This window comes from Vombatus ursinus, unplaced genomic scaffold (assembly GCF_900497805.2).
Source record: "Vombatus ursinus unplaced genomic scaffold, bare-nosed wombat genome assembly UNPS02013930.1, whole genome shotgun sequence".
Taxonomy (NCBI): Eukaryota; Metazoa; Chordata; class Mammalia; order Diprotodontia; family Vombatidae; genus Vombatus; species Vombatus ursinus.
In genome coordinates, this window is record NW_020953708.1 from 136,889 (window position 1) to 159,461 (window position 22,573).

The 22,573-nt window shown below is 40.4% G+C and overlaps 1 pseudogene; it reads right to left on the minus strand.

The window, feature by feature from the left end:
• Window positions 1-1,403: 1,403 nt before the first annotated feature.
• Window positions 1,404-22,573, minus strand: part of LOC114040637 — a 115,098-nt pseudogene continuing 93,928 nt past the window's right edge.

Below are 22,573 nucleotides of genomic sequence, written 5' to 3' on the forward strand. Positions count from 1 at the left end.
TCTTCACTTTGTGAGAGATGATCTCTCAGAAGTGAAGCCTCCTCAAAGTGTTAATAGTTTTTGTTAATAGTTCTCACAAAGGGCAGCAATTAGGAGATCACTGGTCATCTGCAGAGAGATAAGGTCAGAAGCCAGATAGTAAGAAGAGTAGGAGGAGAGAAATTGGAGGCACCTGTTGTAGATGGCCTTCTCAAGGAATTTAATTGTATTGTTGAAACACACTCCCTTCTGACCTTGTCAAAACTCCCTCAGACCCTGTTTTCAAGCCGTAGCAGAAAGAATAAAATGGCCCTACCCCACCCCAACCTAAACTACCTTTTCTTGTCCCCAGACAAACTTGTGTAACTCTGTTGCTGGGGAAGATTTCCGCGAATAGATTGTGCCCCCTGAAGCCCAGCCAATGGGATAAGGAGAAGGGGGCTTGGGAGGAGGAACTCATGTTAGGGTATAAATAAGCCTTGCTTTCTGTATGTATGCATCCTCCCTGGCCAGCGCCATTAGGGCGAGCAGGGGCGGTACCCTTTCTCAGGAGAAAGCAATAAACTCCTTTCTGCTTTCAAGGTAACTAAGTCTTTGTTTTGAATTTGAGTAATGGTCTCTGTCCCACACAACTCTGATATTCAGAACACTGGGCAGAAATCATATATCATCAATATCTACCAAAGATCCTTACTGGCATTTTTAAAAATTTATGTGATTCCAAATCTTTATGGATCAGGGGTTACCCTGATGAATATGAGCAGAAGCACCAGAAACACAGCTTAGATTATGATACATTCCTCAAGCACAGTCAATAAGTATTTATCATACATCAGGCTCATCTGAGGGTCAAGAGGTCATCCATATGCCTCATGCATGCCATCTGCCCAGGGACTAAAGCTAATACCGAGTCTCTCCTAATACCACCACCCACTCAGTATCCTCAGGATCAACCACCATATTCTTTCCATACCAGAAGGCCCATGGGAGGATAACATTACTCTTTCTCCTATTAAAGGGTTCTGCAGAGGAAGGGGGATATTTCCTTTCATGGGGGCTAAATAAGGACTCAAAATTCATATAATAACTCAGAATCATAGTCTAGACAGCCATGGGATACTCCCACATACCTTACATTCATAAAGGTTATACAGAGTATGAATTCTCTGATAAACATCAGAGAAGTGTCCTCAGTAAAAATGCATTCTCACATGCATTACCTAACTCATAAAGGTTTCACTGCAAAATAGATTCTTCATGGCTTTCCATATTCATAAGGACCATCACTTGTATGAATTCTATGATAGTCAACAAAATCTAAATTGTGATGATCCTCCCCCCCCCTTTTTTTTTTTGGCAGTTGAGGTTAAGTGACTTGCCCGTGGTCACCCAGCTAGAAAGTGTCAAGTGTATGGTCTGAGGCAGGATTTGAACTCAGAGCCTCCTGACTTCAGGGCCAGTGCTGTATCCACTGTACAACCTAGCTGCCCTAATCTTCCCACTCTTTACATTCACGAGCAATCTCTCAAGTGTGAATTCTCTGATGGACATAAAGTTGTGTCCTCTGTCTACAATACTTCCCAAATCCCCAAATTCACCTTATATTCATAAGGTCTCTTTCCAGTATGAGTTCTCTGATGCACAGTAAGATGTGATTTCCTACTAAAGGCCTTCCCACATATACTACATTCATAGGGTTTCTCTCCAGTATGAATTCTCTGATGCACATTAAGTTGTGCCTTACTCTTGAAGGCCCTTCCACATTTACTACATTCAAAAGGTTTCTCTCCAGTATGAATTCTCTGATGCAGAGTAAGATTTGACTTCTTATTGAAGGCCTTCCCACACACACTACATTCGTAAGGTTTTTCTCCAGTATGAATTCTTTGATGTGTAATAAGTCCTGAGTTGTAGAAGAAAGCTTTTCCACACTCCTTACACTCATAAGGTTTCTCTCCAGTATGTATTCTCTGATGCACAGTAAGGTGTGACTTCTTATTGAAGGCCTTCCCACATACACTACATCCATAAGGTTTTTCTGTTCTGTGATTTCTCTGATGTTTTGTAAGATCTGACTTTAGAGGGAAAGCCTTCCCACATGTACTACATTCATAAGATTTCTCTCCATTATGAATTTGCTGATGCATATTGAGATTTGCCTTCCTCCGGAAGGCCTTCCCACATTCACTACATTCATAAGGTTTCTCTCCAGTATGAATTCTCTGATGCACAGTAAGATATGACTTCCTACTGAATGCCTTCCTACATTCACTACATTCATAAGATTTCTCTCCCATGTGATTTCTTTGATGTTTTATAAGTGCTGAATTGTAGTGAAAAGCCTTCCCACATTCTTTACATTCATAAAGAATCTTTCCAGGATGAATTCTGAGATGCACAGTAAGCTGTTTCTTACTCCTGTAGGTCTTTCCACATTCACTACATTCATAAGGTTTCTCTCCAGTATGAATTCTCTGATGTACTGTAAGTTGTGGCTCAATCTTAAAGGCTTTCCCACATAAATTACATTTATAAGGTTTCTCTCCAGTATGAATGCTCTGATGTTTAATAAGAGCTGAGTGGTAGATGAAAGCCTTCCCACAATCCTTACATTCAAAAAGAATCTTTCCAGTATGAATACTCTGATGAACAATAAATTGTGTCTTGTGCCTGAAGACTTTAGCACATTTAATACATTGATAAAGTTTCTCATCAATATGAATTCTCTGATGCTCAGTAAGATGTGACTTCCTATTGAAGGCCTTCCCACATTCACCACATTCATAAGGTTTTTGTCCAGTATGAATTCTCTGATGTAGAATAAGTTCTGAGTTGTAGATGAAAGCCTTCCTACACTCCTTACATTCATAAGGTTTCTCTCCAGTATGAATGCTCTGATGCACAGTAAGATGTGACTTACTCCTGAAGGTCTTTCCACATTGACTACATTGATAAGGTTTCTCTCCAGTATGAATTCTCTGATGCACAGTAAGTGGTGGCTTCCTCCTAAAGGCCTTTCCACATGTATTACATTCATAAGGTTTCTCTCCAGTATGAATTCTCTGATGCATATTAAGATTTGCCTTCCTACTGAAGAAATTTCCACATTCACGACATTCATAAGGTTTCTCTCCAGTATGTGTTCTCTGATGTACAGTAAGCTGTGTCTTACTCCTGAAGGCCTTTCCACATTCAGTACATTCATAAGGTTTCTCTCCAGTATGAATTCTCTGATGCACAGTAAGTTGTTTCTTACTCCTGAAGGCCTTCCCACATTCACTACACTCATAAGATCTCTCTCCATTAAATTCTTTGCTCCCTGAAAGGAAGAATAAAGAGCTGATTAACCATGCCTTTCCCTCCATTTCCCAAGGCTCCTACTTGCTCAAAAGGTTTTAGAGCTATTCTCTTCTCTTCCCACTTGAGAAGACTAGTCTCACTTCTCACTAAGGATCCCAGTTTATCTTATGTGAAAATATGACTCAAAATTAACATATAAATGAATTGACTAAGAGTGAAATTAACTGGAAAGATAAATAAGATGAATTTGTTCTACTACATTTAAATGGAATAAGGAAATGACTATCCAAAAAAAACTAGATGACTTTGAGAGGTTGTAAAAGTAGCTCTAAGGCAGGTAGGTGGCACAGTGGATAGACTGCTAAGCCTACAATCAAGAATATTAATCTTTATGAGATCATATCAGGCCTCAGACATAAGTTCTGTGACTCTGGGCAGATCATTTTACCATGTTTGCCTCAATTTCCTCACCCTTAGTGACTTAGAGAAGGAAAAAGCAAACCCCTCCATTACCTCTGCCAAGAAAACCCCAAATAAGGCCATAAACAGTTGGAAATGATCAAAAAATGACTGCATAAAAAAACCGTCTTTAATATTTAAAAGGGAAATTAAAGGAAAACACTGAACAGAAAGAAAAAGTAGAATTGATAAGCTTAGCATGACGAGAGACTGAGACATGGAGTAAATAGAAGAAAGGAAAAATAGGAGGAAAAGGGCTTATACTGGACAATTGCTATAAACATTTGATAAAAATCCAACCTGTCTACTTTATAAGCAATTGATTAAACTTGTAAGAGTAAAATTCAATTCCAAAGAGGTAAATGATCAAGACATATAGGTATTTTTCACAAGATGAAATATTAATAACTACATGAAACAATGCTGAAATTCTAGTTATCAAAGAAGCAAAACACAACAATTTGGAGATGTAATAAGATTAGAAACGATACTTTAAAATGATAAATTTTGGAAGTTATGATGAAACAGACACTTATTAAGCTGCTGACTCCATTTTTCTGAAAAGCAAGAAAGCAACTTCAGCTTTACCTACCAAACTTCATGGCCGTGTCCCACGACCAAGCCGACACGCTCAAAACGTGATTGAAAGCAAATAATGACATTTCTCAAAAATATTCACGATAGCTTTTTGTGAAATAGCAAAACTCTCAAAAACTATAGGTCCAATGATGGCTTTATGGCTAAAAAAATCCAATCATTAGAATATGTTATTGTTTCTTGGTAAACATAATTTCAAAGCATAAAGAAAAACAGGATGACATATAACATGATAGGCTGACAGAAGGGAAATTAGGTTAGGTTTAAATATTTTATAAACAACAGTAGCAAAGAAACATAAGCATCATGCAACAAAGAAGAAAGCATCAGAAGAGAACAAAAAAGCCAAAAGGACATGCTGTTAATAGTTTAAATGATGTGCTTATTTTAAGAGGGAGAATGAATTCAAGCAATTGAGGCAGGAGAAGGCCTGTTTAAAATAGGATAATCTTCAATGCACAGGACAGAAATAGCTAACCCACACTGAGGCAACCACTTTCCTTGAAAGTGGAGGTGCATGTGAGTAAAGAGATGCATAAAAAAGTAACTTCTTCAGTTAAAAAATGACATTTTTAAGTCTCAGCTCTTCTCAACAGGCCTGAGAAGCTTTCAGAAGACCACCTTGCTCAACATGTTAAAAGAGTTTTGACCAACAGAGCAGTATTTTGCAATGACCTTGGTTTCTATGTAGTCACCTGTACAGCTGCTTTTTAGAACATCTGCCTCTGGCATCCAAGATACTTCCTTTCTTTCCAATTGGCAGATCACATCTGGTCTGGAAACTGCAAATCCTGTTTGTTGAAAATGAAAAAGTGCTGGACACAGTTATCTCAGAATTCAATCACTGAACAAAGAAATGAAATATTCCTATAAAATCTTTGTATAAAAGTGGGAGAACAAGGGGACAAAATTTATCATCTATGATCCAACGCACTGTCTTTGCTAACCAATTTTGTCTGTGATTATTAGGTTCAATGGCCTAGTTGGAAGGAGAAGTAAGGGTTTTTTTTCTTTTTTTATGTAGTAGGGAGGGAAGGAAAATTTACATTTTTTTTTTTACAATAAACATCCATAAAACTTAATAAAAGAATTCAAAACTAGTGCAAACTCTCCTTGGGGAAAAAGTAGGCATGCTAGGAAGACCCCAAAGATATTACAAAGGACCAATGAAGAATATTCTATTATGTGGGAATGGATTACAGAGTAGGAAGAAGGAAAAATAGCTCATTACACTCTGCTTAGACAATGGGAACCCTTCGTATATAATTGAAACCTACACTAGGATTAAACAATCTTGGAGGAAAAGATACATTCTCAAGAATAACAACAAATTAGAGACAGTGAGGTGGCGCAGTGGATAGATTATTGGTCCTGGATTCAGGAGGACCTGAGTTCAAATCCAGCCTCAGACACATAACACTTACTAGCTGTGTGACCCTGGACAAGTCACTTAACCCCACTGCCTAGCAAAAAAAAAAAAAAAAAGAGTAACAACACATCAAGAAATCAATTTCCAGGCATAGTAAGCAAAGACGTTTATCCTCGAAACAGGAAGCACAAGTACCATGTCTCTGAGCTACACAAGGATTAGGGAATATCTTCCTTTTACATGCCAAAGAATAACTGTTAAAATCTTGAAAGTCAACATCATGTAGAACAGGACTGCAAAGGGGAAGCCATTCTTACCCAAAGACACCAAGTTCCTATAGTTCTCCAGCATCACATCCCTGTATAACTCTTTCTGAGATGGGTTCAAATGTATCCACTCTTCCGAGGAGAATTCCACAGCCACATCCTGAAATGTCACTGATTCCTGAAACACCAAAATATTTGTGCTTACCAAGGTATAACTCTAATTGTTTTGGAGTTTCAATATAACTTTCTTGTCAATAGGAATTATTTCAGTTGCTTATCTGTAGTCCAGTACAGTGACTAATGAGCAACAGGCACTTATGTAAAATTCCTCTCTCACTAGATTGTAAGCTCCTTGAGGGCAGTGGCCAGGTTGGCTTTCTTTGTATCCTCCCAACTCAGCACAGTGGTTGCTTATTGTTGTTGTTCATAGATCCAATGACATCAATTGTAAATGTGCGTGGGCTTTTTTTGCTTATTTTTTTACAGTAGGTGAACATGATTGTGCTCAATACTCCTGGAACCAAAAGAGCAAAGGTGAGCACGGGGTCTACCAATGGAAATGTAAATTAAGTGACGTAGTGAAAATTAAGCAGAGCCAACAGAACATGATACACAAAGACTACAAAAATATAACTTCTAAAAAGAAAAAGATGCTGAACTCTGAGTAATTTGAAAAAATGTTACTGTTTCTAACAGCAGACAAGATGGAGACCACTAGAGGGAAGAATGTTTTCTGAATTATCCAGGAGAGTCACTATAATGGGTATTTTTCCATAACTGTGTTTCTTTGCCATAAAGGAAAGTGAGATAAAGAAAACTTCTTCCACAAATGACTGAAGACAACAGCAAAAAACACTATAGAAAAAAAAAACAGCCTTTTCTAATTGCTTACTAACCAACTCATTAACAAGGTATTCGAGGAATGTGCCAGAGTTGGAAGTCACTGGCCTAGGCTTTGCAGAATCCACTGCCTCTTTTTTCAGACTGGGCACAAGTCTCCTCTCCAGCTGTGTGGCACCAACCCTATTCTCCAAGGTCCTGCAGGGATACCTGAGAACGGCTAAGCAATCAAACACATAGCACACTCCTTTCAGAACAACTGGATCCTGTCTATCTCCCTTTACCTTTATGTTTAAATATTTACACCTCTTGTTGCCAACCTGGGGGCTCTCCATCCCACTTCAAAGATCTTCATTTTCCAAAGAGAAAACTAAAGCCAAGCAAGAGATGACTTGTTTAGCTTTCTCTCAGGCATCCCTCCTTATGGTCATCCCATCCACCCCTAAACATGGTCCGCACTATTCTTTGATCTCTTGCTTGCCTCCAAACTAACTTTTTTCATCTTTTTTTTTTTTTGGTAACATTTATCACCGGATACCAATCACCTGAATCAGATCTTTGGGGGCTTTGGTGTCTTTCCACTGATTTTTTTACCTAGTGCTATTTCTTTTTTATTCCTCTTCAGTTAATAGTACTTAAAGCCATTTTTATTATCAAGATTAGTTAGGCTTCCAATTAATCAGCTATTAACAATTACAGCTGAGTCTCAATTACAAGCCTTGTGACACACAGTCTGGTGTTCTTTTCTTTTTACTTTGCAGCCTCTTACTCTTTAATTCAATTCACGTTAATGTAGCAGTTCCCCAAAAAGCAGATTTAAATCAAGGGCTTCAGTCTTAAACTTCTAGTATACATTACATAAGAAGGCATGAACTATTGGGGTACTAGTAGGGAGGACCACCAAAAGGGATTCTTCTTAACCATCCTCCTTGAGTCTCAGGAAGCAGGGCTACCCTTGACAAAAATCTATTTTCTAGGACTCCTACTACCCCCACCCCATTAGGGAAAAAAAGATGAAGAAAGTAATGAATACATACACACACACACACACACACACACACACACACACACACACACACACACACATTCTTAAAACTTTCAAATTTATCTCTTTTATCATTCTTGAATTTTCTTCCATTATTACATGTAAAAACTACTTTAAATATTAATTTTTCAACGGTTCTTTCTCAAAAGGTAAAGAGCCTAAGTCCTTTGGAACTGTGCTGGATTACTGTATTGCTGAGAATAGATAAGTCATTCACAGCTGGTCATCATATAATATTGCTGGCACTGTGTATGATGTTATGCTAGTTTTGTTCATTTCACTTCACATCAGTTCGTCTCTTTCTGAACACAGTAGTATTCCATTACAATCCTACATCACAATTTGTTAAACTATTCCCCAATTGATGGGCATCTTTTCAATTTCCAATTCTTTGCCACCACAAACAGAGCTGCTATAAATATTTCTGTACATATAGGTCCTTTTCATTGTTGTTTTTATCTCTTTGGGATATAGAACTAGTAGTAGTGATACTGATGGAACAAAGAGTATGATGGTTTTATAACCCCTTGGGCATACATTTAAATAAACATTCACAATGTAAACAAGGCGATCATATTACACCAAAAGGAACTACTGACGACAAACCAATATCAGTATTAAATGTGTGTGTTCCAAATGTCTCAACAAATAAATTCGTACAGGAAAAAAAGAGCGTATCATAATTGAGCATATCAGTAACATAAACAACAGAAATCGTGTCTATATCAATAGCTGAAGAAAAAGCTGTTGACAAAATACAACAGCCATTGCCATTAAAAACACTAGAAAACACAGGAATAATGGAACTTTACTTTAAATAAGTAGTATCTCTCAAAAACCAAGAGCAAGCGTTATCTCTAATGCAGACAAACTACACGCCTTCCCTAAGAGACCACGGATGAAGCAAGGATGGCCATTATCAACACTTTTATTCAATATTTTACTAGGAATTTACTAAAATTTTATTAGAATTTTACTAGAAATTGCTATGGTAATAAGACAAGAAAAAAAATTCAAGCAATAAGACAAAAAACAATAGAAAACCATCATACTTCGCAGATGATATGACAGTATACTTAGGGGAACCCCAGATAATCAACAAAAAAAACTAGCTGAGGGGGAGCTAGGTGAAGCAGTGGATAGAGCACCAGCCCTGGATTCAGGAGGACCTGAGTTCAAATCTGGCCTCAGACACATAAAAAATAAAATTTACTACTTGTGTGACCCTGGGCAAGTCACTTAACCCCATTGCCTAGCCAAAAAAAACAAAACAAAACAAAACAAAAAAAAAATAGTTGAGGGGCAGCTAGGTGGCACAGTGGAGAGAGCACTTTGGTAAGACTCCTTCACCTATTTTCCCAAATAGTTTATAGAGTACTGGAATTAGCTGTTCTTTACATGTTTGATAGAATTCACTTGTAAATCCATTCAGCCCTGGAGAATTTTTCCTAGGGAGTTCATTGATGGCTTGTTCAATTTCTTTTTCTGAAATGGGGTTATTTAAGTATTTTATTTCCTCTTCTGTTAATTTGGGCAATTTATATTTTGTAAATATTCATCCATTTCACTAAGATGGTCAAAGTTATTGGCATACAGTTGGGCAAAATGGCTCCTAATTATTGTTTTGATTTCCTCTTCACTGGTAGTAAATTCACCCTTTTCATTTTTGATGCTGGTAATTTGGTTTTCTTCTTTCTTTTTTTAATCGAATTAATGAAACATTTATCTGTTTTACTGTTTTTTTCATAAAACCAGGTCTTAGTTTTATTTTAGTTAAATAGCTTTCTTAATTTCAATTTTATTAATCTCTCCTTTGGTTTTCAGAATTTCTAATTTGGTATTTAATCGGGGATTTTTAATTTGTTCTTTTTCTAGCTTTTTGAGTTGCATGCCCAATTCATTGATCTCTTCTTTCTCTATTTTATTCATGTAAGTATTTAGAGATATAAAACTTCCCCTAAGAACCACTTTCACTGCATCCCATAAGTTTTGGTATGTTGTCTCATTATTGTCATTCTCTTAAATGAAGTCGTTGATTGTTTCTATGATTTGTTGTTTGACTCACTCATTCTTTAGGATTAGATTATTTACCTTCCAATTAATTTTTAGTCTATCTTCCCATGGCCCTTTATTACATGTAATTTTTATTGCATCATGATCTGAAAAGGACGCATTTAATATTTCTGTCTTTTTGCACTGAATTGTGAGGTTTGGAGGTTTTCTTTTCTTTTGTTTTGGTGAAGCAATTGGGGTTAAGTGATTTGCCCAGAATCACACAGCTAGTGAGTGTTATGTGAGGCTGATCTGACTCCAGGGCCAGTGCTCTATCCACTGTGCCATCCAGCTGCCCCTGACTGTGAGGTTTTTATGCCTTAGTACATGGTCAGTTTTTGTGTAGGAGTCATGTACCTCAGAGAAGAAGGTATATTCCTTTCTATTCCCATTCAATTTTCTCCAGAGGTCAACTATATCTAACTTTTCTAAAATTCTATTCATCTCCTTAACTTCTTTTTTGTTTATTTTGTGATTAGATTTATCTAGTTCTGAGAGGAGGAAGTTGAGGTTTCCCAGTAGTATAGTTTTGCTATTTCTTTCTGTAACTCCCTTTACTTCTCTAAGAATCTGGATGCTATACCACTTGGTGCATATATATTTAGTAATGATATTACTTCATAAACAAGCTAGGAATGCAAGGAATGGTTTAGCTATCAGATCTACAGAGAAGGGAAGAATTTATGACCAAACAGGAGATAGAGAACATTATGAAATGCAAAATGGATGACTTTTATTACATTAAATTGAAAAGTTTTTGCACGAACAAAGCCAATGCAACCAAGATTAGAAGGGAAGCAGAAAGCTGGGAAACAATTTTTACAGCCAGTGTCTCTAATAAAGGCCTCATTTCTAAATATATAAAGAACTGAGTCAAATTTATAAGAATACAAGTCATTCTCCAATTGATAAATGGTCAAAGAATATGAACAGGCAGTTTTCAGAGGAAGAAATTAAAGATATCTATAGTCATGTGAAAAAATGCTCTAAATCACTATTGATTAGAGAAACACATATCAAAATGACTTTGAGATACCACATCACACCTGTGAGAATGGCTAACATGACAAAACAGGAGAATGATAAATGTTGGAGAAGATGTGGGAAAACATGAACACTAACGCATTGTTGATGGCGTTGTGAACTGATCCAACCATTCTGGGAGAGCAATTGGGAACTATGGCCAAAGGACTATAAAACTGTGCATACCCTTTGATCCAGCAACACCACTTCTAGGTCTATATCCCAAAGAAATCATAAAAACGGGAAAAGGACACATATGTATTAAAATATTTATAGCAGCTCTTTTTGTGGTGGCAAAGAATTGGAAACTGAAGGGATGCCATCAATTGGAGAATGACTGAACAAGTTATGGTATACGAATGTGATGGAATACTATTGTGTTATAACAAATGATGAGCAGGCTGACTTCAGAAAAACCTGGAAAGACTTGTATGGACTGATGCTGAGTGAAATGAGCAGAACCAGGAGAAGGTTATACACAATAACAGCCATGTTATGTGATGACTGACTTTGATAGACTTAGCTCTTCTCAGTAATGCAAAGATCTAAGACATCTCCAAAAGTCTGACGATGGAAAATGCTATCGACATCCAGAGAAAGAACCATGGGGTCTGAATACAGATGGAAACATACTATTTGTTCTGCTTTTCTTTTGTTGTTTTGTTTTATTTCTTCTTTCTCATGGTTCCTCCCATTAGTTTTAATTCTTCTTTACATCATGACTAATGTGAAAATATGATTAATGTGAATGTATAAGTAGATCCTATATCAGACTGTATGCTGTGTTGGGGAAGGGAAGGAGAAGGAGGGAGAGAAAATTTAAAACTCCAAATCTTATGGAAGTAAATGTCGAAAACTAAAAATTAATTAATTAATTAATTGTTAAAAAAAAAAAAAACAATTTCCCATTTCACAAAAGTTGCTGGCAAAACTGCAAAGCAGGGGCAGCTAGGTGGCGCAGTGGATAGAGCACTGGCCCTTAAGTCAGGAGGACCTGAGTTCAAATCCGGCCTCAGACCAAACACTTGACATGTACTAGCTGTGTGACCTTGGGCAAATCACTTAATCCCAATTGCCTTACCAAAAACAAACAAACAAAAAACAAAAAAACAAAAAAAAAACTGCAAAGCAGTCCAGTGCAAACCAGGCATGGACCAACATCTCAAGTCATATACCCAGATAAGGTCAAAATGAGTACACGATTTACACATAAAGGGTGGTATCTTAAGCAAAGTAGATGAGCATTGGAAAATATCCCTGTTAGATCTATGGAAAAGAGAAGAGTTTATGACTAAGCAAGAAATAGAGAGGATCACAGGAAATAACACACATAATTTTAATTGTATGCAATTTTAAAGTTTTTGCCAAAACAAAACCAACACAACCAAAATAAGAAGGCAATCAGGAAAATGGAAAAAGTTTCTATAGCAAAGTTTCTCTGATAAAGGACTCATTTCTCAGATATATAGGAAACTGAGCTAAATATATAAATTTAAGATCCATTTACCAATTGACAAATAAGCAAAGGATATGAACAGGCAGTTTTCAGAAGTTAAACCCATCAATAGTCATATTAAAATGTTCTAAATCAATAATAAGAGAAAAGCAAATTAAAACATCTCACAGCTACCACTTCACACCTAACAGACTGTCTAACCTGTCAGAAAAGGAAAATGATAAATGCTGCAAGGGATGTGAAAAAAGAGTGACCCTAGTGCTCTGGCAGTGGAGTTATGAGCTGTTCTAACTATTCTTGGAATACAATTTGGAACATGCCCAAAAGACTGTAAAACCGTGCATAATCTTTGACCTAGCAATCCCTCTATTAGGTCGATGTGCCAAAGAGACAAAAGAAAAAGGGAAAGGACCTAAATGCACAAAAATATTTAGAGCAGCTTTATTTACGGAGGCAAAGAATGAGAAAGTGAGCAAAGGTGAGGGAATCATTTTAAGACTGCAAGGCAGAACTCCTAGGACTTTGGGTAATTCCAGGACCTTACTCCCTTCTGAAACAGTGAAGAAAACTTGAGGGAGTTCAGAGGATTAGGACAGCACGTGGTTAATTGTGGGAATTGAGTGAACCACACTGATACCATCTTCTGGCTCAATTCTGGAGCTAGCTTAGTTTCCATTCAGCTTTGAGTCTACCTAGTTCAATTGCTGCCTTGTGAGAAAACTTCATTCAATTGTGGCAATTGGAAAACCTTACTGCATTGTCTGACCCTAGCCCTTCCTGGCTGGGAAACTGGAGGACCTCTCCCTGCTGTGCAGAGCCCCTTAACCAAGGACCTACATTATGCTGACCAGAAACCAGGTCAGAGCCAAAGACTGATGTAAGGAGTTTCTCACAATTGTACATCTCAAGCAATTCATATGTCTTATCTGAAAACTGGTCCCATACTGATGAATCGGTTATTCGTTTGTATGAATACATACAAATTACTTTAATTCCTTTAGTTGTTTACAAACACTTGGGGTAAGTGGGATACCTTTTCTTCTGATTTCAGGACTTTGTACCTGTTCACTCTCCCCTTCTGAACCTGGAAAGATCCTAATCTTTCATTTAATTAGAAGTTAGATTACCTGGTGGTACGTTTCCTTTTAATTAACTAACTTTAATTGATTAATTGTTTTTAAAAGTCTGTCTCCCCTGTATTTTGGGTAAAAGTCTAAAGTGAGGTCTGGTCCCAGTGTGTTAAACAATCGGCATGCACTGCTTAATGACTCAGTATGCTCAGAAAATCACATCACTGTTTCCTTCGTCATTTCATCTTTTACCCACCACAGATGCCCATCAGTTTGGGAATGGCTAAATAATGTGTGGGATATGATTGTGAGGGAATAATACTGTGTAACAAGAAATGACAAGGGGTGCAGGTTCAGAAAAATGTGGGAAGACTTTTATGAACTAAGGCAATGTGAAGTGAGCAGAATCAGGAAACACTGTGCCCAGAAAGGGCAATATTGTAACAACGATCAACACTGAAAGACCTGGATACTTTGATCAATACAATGATGCATGAAAATTCCAATGGACTAACGATGAAAAATGAGGAGACAACTAATGAACTCTGAAGGCAGATAAAATAATTTTTTTCATTTTCTTTTATTTTAATGTGTTTTTAATTTTTTTTTGCAATGAAGCTAACATGGAAATGTTTTACATGTCTTCACATGCATAATAAGTATCTTGTTGCTTGCCTTGTCAATGGGTGGGGAAGCTGCTGGAGGGAGGGAAAGAATATGGAATCCAAAATTTTAAAGTGAATGTTAATTTTGGGGTAGCAGGTGTTGAATAAATAAATTATCTCTATAGTATTTTTTTTTTAGCTCTACATATAGGACTCTCTGATAGCCACAATTTCTAGGGTTACAGCATATGAAAAAGAAATGTATCCCTTGGTCTTTTGGACTGAAATAGTATTTCAGAAAATAACCAATTGGCACTCACCTTGTAGGGCCTGGTTGTCAGGAGTACAGAAGCCATTTTCTCTTCCTCAGTGCTCCCAGCTACTGGAGCAGAGCAGAGGCCACAAGAGGCAGAGGTTCTGGGGACAAAAGGAGAAGCATGAGAAGCTCGGGCCATGCTGTATGTGTCCCCTAATCAGAGGCTAAAAATTCCCACTTCTCCACTGAGGTAGACAGCAGGGAGGAGGACATGGTGCTGGGTGGTGGGGGTGGCAAAGGGCCAGAAGGAAACAATCATTTCTCTTCTGGAGGGGGCATTGTCTTAAGGACAATATCCTTTAGAGATAAAACAGAAGAACAGATAAACTGGTGATACTTTCTGGAAATGGAGAGAAGACAGGACACTTTCTGGAAAGGGAGAGAGGACAGGACATTCACTGGACGGAGAGGGAGGGGAAATGATATTTTCTGGAGGGGGGGAGAGAAAGGGATACTTTCTGGAGGGGGTCAGCGCTGATCATCCCCAGCATCAGAGTAGGCTTCCTGGACGGGGTGGCACCCAGGAAGAGGTCTGGAGGAAGAGGAGGACGCTGGGAGGAGGAGATGAGGTCACGGTGAAGCCCAGGCACAGACACAGACATGACACTTTCAGAAGCAGGACAGCATGATCAGCAGCAGCATCAGAGAAGGCTTCCCGGAGGAAGCAGTACCAAGGATGCTGGGAAGGGATGATGCCGCAGGGAAGTCTGCAACAAGGACCAGGTGTCAATAGACACCTGGAGTTCAGGACCTAAGATTCTCGCCAAGAGAAGGCCTGAGGTCCAGAGGGTCAGGACATGCGCGGGGTCACGTGGTGAGGGCGTGTCATGGGAGGGGCTTTGCATCCGACTCCACCCCCGCGCCCCCACGTGCCCCTCCCCGGCCCCGCCCACGTCCCTCCGCAGGCTCCACCCCCGCAGCGCTGTAAGCCGGAGATGGCTTTCTTCGCCTCTGGCGGAAGCTCCAATCTGTATGCTCCTCAGCCAGCCCCTGCTGCTACGGGGTCCCCGCGCCCCGCATCGGGCTTCTGGCTAGGCCTGGCCCCGCTTTCGGCTGCCGCTCACCGCGTCCCAGGTCGGCTCAGGACGATGAGGGAGAAGAGGGCGACAGGAAGAAGGGAAGAGCGGAGAACACGGTACGGAAGTGACATTGAAGGAAGTTCCCACCCTCCAGCCAGGGGCTTGGAAAATGCCCCTAGGACGACCAAGGCCTTCTGGGAATTGTAGTCTGGAGACGGCTGTATCTTCTGCTCATGCCTGGAGCTTGGCCCCCTCCCAGGTCTGGATTGTGGTCCTGAATCTCCCTGACTACCGCTGCTCCTCGAGGCACTTCCCGAGTGGGAGCCCCGCCCCTTCCTCTCCTCGACCCTGGTCAGACTCTGAGGACTGGGAATGTAAAAGAAAACACGAAATAAAACGATAAAAATAAAGTTAAAAGTGAAATTATGCTTCACTCTGCATTTGGAGTTCCTCATCTCACTCTGGCAGGGGATAGCATTTTTCATCAGGTGGCCTTTGAAATTGTCGTGAGTCACTTTTGTGACTGGATCCCGAGGAGGGGGCTGCTTGGTGTCTAAATGAATTAAGTTATGCGTTCAAATCCAGCCTCTGACACTAGCAGTGAGACCCTGGGCAAGTCACTTAACCCTGTTTGCCTCAGTTTCCAAATCTGTAAAATAACACAGAGAAGGAAATGGCAAATCACTCCAGTGTCTTTACCAAGAAAACCCCAAATGGGGTCACTAAGCATCAGAAATGATGCAACAGTAACTACTTTTCTTGATCAGAGTAATAAGAAGAATGTTTCTATTTGTGCCCCTATTTTATTCTAATCAGTATTAATCACTTCATTGTGATTCCATAGGGGAAGTGAATGTTAGCAAAAATTAATGATATAGGGGCAGCTAAGTGGTACAGTGGATAGAGCACTGGTCCTGGAGTCAGGAAGACCTGAGTTCAAATATTGCCTCAGACACTTGACACTTACTAACTGTATGACCCTGGGCAAGTCACTTAACCCCATTGCCTAGCCGAAAAAAAAAAAAAAAAAGAATTAGTGCTATATCACTATAGTATATCACTAATACACTCATCTAGTAATATATGTTTAGTCAGTCTAGTCAACTTATTTTTATCTAGATATTACATATATTCCCAAAGAGATGGAAAACCAAAAGGAAAAAAGACCTTATAGTCCCTTCTCCTCTTTTTTTTTTTGGCTAGGCAATGGGTCCCACGAAATAGCTCCCAGGAAAGGTTGTAGTGATTCAGAGTGGGATTATCAGAACAGTGGGGATAGGGGAAACAGAGACCATGTGTTAATTTGGCTGTTAGAAGGACTGAGGACTGCATTTCAAGAGCAAAAAAATTTTCAAAAAATTAATGAAATTATGCAGGGAGAAAAGAAAAACGCTGTACTTTTCTAGGACCAGGTAGTAGAAGCTACAAAGAAGTACACAAATTTAGATCCTGACTCTATAGAAGGGGCAGCAATCCTTGGCATAAATTCCATTAATCAGTCCGCCCCAGGTCTTAGGAGGAAACTGCAGAAAGTGGCAACGGGACCCCAAACACCCAATTACTGGAGATGGCCTATGGAGTCTTTAACAACAGAGACCTAGTTGCGGCAGAAGAGAGAGAAAGCAGGGAAAGGGCTAGAGACAGAGAACATGCTCAATTCTTGGCTGCTGCTATGACCAGCAAAAGATCCAAGGGTGCTCCTGGTGACTTGGGCAGTGGGCAAACCTCCTTTCCATGCCACAAGAAGGCCACTGGACCAAGGACTGCCCCTCCATGGCACCTCCCCCTCCAGAGGAAGCCCCCAGGACTGATGCCTCCAGGACTAGGCCCAACATGTAACCAGAAGGGACATTGGAAGAAGGATCGTCCCTGATGTTGGAAAAGTGGTGGAGCCACCTCCCATTACCCTGTCCTCCAGTCTTCTCAAGACTGGGAATGACAAGGAACCTGGGGCTTAGCAGTACTCCCACTTTGTTTGTCTCTCACTACTGAACCCTGAGCAAAACTCAAGGTCGAAGTTTCCTTTGCTTTAGCATGGCTATGTTCTCTCTTTTAACTAATTACTCTGCCCTACTGGACCCCCACTAGGTCATGGGCATCGAAGGGAAAACTAAGGGATGTCCTGAGACATAGCCGCTTCTCTGTCTATTTGAGGATCTGTTGTTTGAACACTCTTTCTTCATCTTCTCCTCTTGCCCTGCCCCCTTGTTGGATAGGGACCTGATGGTGAAATTAGGGAGCCAATTTTCTCTAGTTAAGCCACCCATCTCCCTCTTCCCTCTGTTCACCAGACCTCCCCATGTTTCCCCAAAAGTGTGGGAGACAGCTGAGCCAATTGGGAACAGGGAATTCCTGGGTGAGCTACTCATGCCACCCCGGCTGTTGTTCGCCTCCAAGACCCTTGTTGTCAATATCCAATTAAGCCCAAGGCTTCAGAGGGACTGCAACCATTAATTGAAAAATTCCTTATGCATAAAATCCTTGTCCCTTGCCAATCCTCCTGTAATACTCCTATCCTTCCTGTAAAAAAGCATAATGGAGAATACCAAATGGTTCAAGATCTCAGGGCTGTCAATGAAGCTGTTATTCCGATATACCCCATAGTCCCTAACCCATATACTATATTCACTCAGATCCCTGGGGGGTACCCAATGGTTTTCCACTCTGGATCTCAGACACCTTTTTCAGTACACTTCTTCACACAGACTCACAATTTATTTTTGCCTTTGAATGGACCCTCCCTGGAAAATCAAGTCCATTCAGCTAACACGGACAATCTTGTCCTAAGGGTTTCAGGACAGCCCCCATTTATTTGGCCAGGCTTTGAGGGGAGGGATTTAAGAGACCTGGAACTAGCTGACAGTAGCTTAATTCAGTATGTGGACAATATTCCTATTCAGAGCCCCACCTGGGAGGCTTCTCTGGCTGCTGCCCTAGAAGCTCTTCATTTCTTGGGCACTCAAGGCTATAGGGTCTCTTTGTTTTTTTGGTTTTTTTATATATAAATTTATTTATTTTTAGCTTTCAATATTTACTTCCATAAGATTTTGAGTTCCAAATTTTCACCCCATCTCGCCCTTCCCCCTACCCCAAGATGGCATGCATTCTGAATACCCCTTCCCCTAGTCTGCCTTCCCTTCTATCTCTCCCCCTCTTCTCTTATCCCCTTCCCCTTCTATTTTGCTGTAGGGCAGGATAGATTTCTGTACCCCATTTCCTGTATTTCTTATTTCCCAGTTGCATGTGAAAATATTTTTTTGTAAACATGTGTTTTTAAAACTTTGGGTTCCAAATTTTCTCCCTTCCTCCCTTCCCACCCACCCTCATTGAAAAGCAAGCAACTCAATATAGGTTACACATGTGCAGTTATGCAAAACACTTTGATAGTAGATAATGTTGTGAAAAACTACCTCTATTTCCCTTACTCCTATCCCGCCCCCCCATTTATTCTATTTTTTCTTTTGACCCTGTCCCTCCTCAGAAGTATTTGCTTCTAATTACCCCCTTTCCCAATCTGCCCTCCTCTCTATCATCCCCCTACTCTTTTGTCCCCTTCCCCTCCCTATTATCCTGTAGGGTGAGACAGATTTCCATACGCAATTGAGTGTGTATGTTATTCCCTCCTTAAGTCAAATCCTATGAGAATAAGATTCACTCATTCCCTCTCACCTTCCCCTGTTTCCCCTCCACTGTAAGAGCCTTTTCTTTTCTGTTTTTTGTGAGATAATTTACCCCATTCTACCTTCTCCTAGTATAATCCTTTCTCCTTCTCCTAGTATAATCCTCTCTCACCCCTTAATTTTATTCTTCAGATATGACCCCTTCATCTTCAACTCACCCTGTGCCCTCTATCTATCTATCTATCTATCTATCCATATATACATACATATAATTTTTTCCCTCCAACTACCCTAATACTGACAAAGGTCTCATGAGTTACAAATATCATCTTTCCATGCAGGAATGTAAACAGTTCCACCTTAATAAGTCTCTTATGATTTCTCTTTCCTGTTTACCTCTTCATGTTCCACTCAAGTCTTGTATTAGAAAGTCAGATTTTCTATTCAGCTCTGGTCTTTTCATCAAGAATGCTTGAAAGTTCTCTATTTCACTGAACATCCATTTTTTCCCCTGCAGGATTATACTCGGTTTTGCTGGGTAGGTGATTCTTGGTTGGAATCCACTCTCCTTTGCCCTCCGGAATATTATATTCCATGCCCTGCAGTCTATAGGGTCTCTCTGAACAAATTCCAGATAGCCTGCCAGTCTGTAAAGTATCTGGGCCAAGAACTAACACCCACCTCTCAATCTTTAACCTCAGAGAGGAAAAGGATAATCCTGTCTATCCCTGTCCCAGCCACTAAGAAACAACTTCTTTTCTAGAACAACTAGAACTTTTCTAGGCATGGCTGGATTTTGCAGACTCTGGATCCGTAATTTTGGTCTTATTGCTAAGCCCCTTTATGACTCCACTCAATGCCCTGTCTCACTCTCTCTACAGTGGGGCCCTGATGAGGCTAAAGGTTTTAAGACTTTGAAAACTAAATTGATCGCCACCCCTGGCATTAGCTCTACCCAATCTAGAAAAATCTTTCACTCTATATGTTGGTGAAAGGTGAGGACTGGCTTTGGGAGTCCTAACCCAGTCTTTAGGATCTGACCCCAGGCCCATTGCTTGTTTTTCAAAACTATTCAACTCTGTGGCTGCAATGGCTGCCAAGGCTATTCTGTTCAAAAGCTGTCCCCTGGCACTAAGTTTGGAGAAACCACCCACCAAGTTCGTCCGGCTTGCCCAACTTGTACCCAGACACTTTGGAATATACTTGTGAACCCTTGGAGGACCTCAAGCTACTGTTTGGAAAGGCACCCAGCCCCCTCTGGCAGACAGATGGATAAAAAGGGGTGAAATCATACATGCCCTTTTCCTTTTAAGGTTTTACCCATAGTAGTCTTTAATTCCCTCCAGGGAAATTGTCTTTTCTCTATCCTCCTTTTGTGCCTGTTTGGTCCTTGTTTGCTTAACCTCCTTGCCAGGTTTGTCTCCTACAGCTTCAGAGTCATCAACATCCAGATGACTGCTCTGGCTATATACGGACCTGTGACCCAGTCCAAGGTCTCTAGCCCGCTGGACCTGGAATCAGCCAGGTTCCGAAGTCTGATCCCTTGAATGGAACCCAGAGAGGCAGGGACAGCTCCATGCCCCTTGCCAGCAGGAGGCAATTTCAGAAGCCAAAGCTTTCGCCCCGTACCCAAAAAGAATTTATGTCCCATTTGTTTAAAGGGGGAATGAGGGATATCTACCCTGGAACCCCCCCCCCCCAACTTTCCTTGAACTTTCTCACATGGCCAAGTCTCTGGCAATAACCTGAGGCATTGACTCATCCCAGTAATTCCTACAACTGGCCCCTCCTTGCAGCCCCACACCCAAACCTTCAATTCTCTGTAATCTCTAACCTAGCCCAGCCCTTCATTGTCTGGATGGCCCCAGGCTACTTCCCACCCTTAATTCTTTCTAGACTCCTTCTCTGTTACCTCCCAGTCAACCAAGGTCACTCCTTGACCACTGTATCTAAGTGCCCACCTTGCCCCCATTAAATTCTTTCCCACCTCAGTCAGTGTTTTAATAAACCTTGTCTCTGACTGAAAGAAGGCTTGAGTTGAATCATTCCAGGCAGGATCTGTGTCTTCTGCCCTTGAATTCTGGGGTTCCCAGCATTCTTAGACCTCAACAGAATCAGTAAGAAAGCTATTGAACATTGAAAAAGAATGATATGGTCTGATCTATGATTTAGGAATATCAATTTGTTAATTACATAGAGAATGTGTTGGAAAGGAGAAACACTGCCTGTGTGTCTCTTTTGATCTGCACCAGCGTGGAGGTTACCTACCATCATAGAGAAGGACAACTCCTTTATAAATTATTGTTCTAGCCAAACCGTGATTAAAGAAGACTGAAAGTAAGTATGATACTTGGAGAATCTGGAACAAAAATCCACCACAGGAGTGTGTGAAAGAAAGCCTTTATAACCCCTCTTGAGAGAAGCAGGCACATAGCACCCTAGTATGGCACATGTGTGCCAATACAGAGGCCGAGCCAACTTTTAAATGCTTAGTAAAATCCATACTCCTCCCATTTAAGCTGGAATTGGACCACCTCATTTGGGTTACACTCTTCCTGAACCGCCCATCCCATGCTACTCCTTGTCATGTTAAGCCCTCCCAGTCATGCATCCCATGTTAAAAAATGGCTGCTATCTCCACCTTCCAGGTGCGTCAGTTAATATTCAATAAGCTTATCAAAGCAAGCACAGTGGAGAAAAGCCTTTGCCTGGTCCTTGACCCCTACCTGTTCCAACCAGTTTAGCCTCTGGGGCTCTGTCTTAAGGAAGCAGTGGTTTTGCAGAATGTTTGGAGCACTTTCTGATTGGTTGAGGGACTGTCCACAAGATCTTGGGAGTCGCCCTCAGAATTCCCATGTTCTCCTTTAAAGCCTAATTTTTAAATCTATCCCATGGTACTTCTCTCTTTCTGCCAAAGTGATGGATTTAAAATACAGAATGAAACTTACATTTTGAGTGTGGCCAATGTGGAAATTTATTTTAGTAAACTCTATGTATATAATACAAAGGTTTTTTTTTCTTTTTTCTTCATTGCAGGAGAAGGAAAAATAATTGCTAAAATAAGTGTCTACTGTACCTAACAGGCCTCTAACCTGTGAGTGGCTGGATGCTCAACAGAGCAGGCTAAAGGAAGGGGAGTCAGGAATCAAACAAAAGTTCAATTTCAAAGTGAGGGAAATGGCTTAAAAGGAAAGAGGGAATGAGACAGAAGTGTTGGTGCCCTGCCCCTAATAGGGGGAACCTGAGGCAGTGGAGGGGGGCGGAATCTCAATATTTATGCCAACAGCTGGGCAGTGAGCTGTAGCCCTGGCAATGAGGGGTAACAGCCATAATGATACAAGTTTGATTCATGTTGGGCTTTATGACTGGAACATGGGTACTTGTCCAAGCTTGTCCTGAGCTTGCCTGAGCTCAGGGAACACCCGGTGCTGGTCAAAGCAATACAGCAATTATGGGATTTTGCCAGAGGGTGAGCACAAAGGATTCTTGTTTTGCCAAGCTTGGGGCACAGCTTGCTTGCTGGGCCTTAGCTCTGGAAACCAGAGTGTCTCCTGATA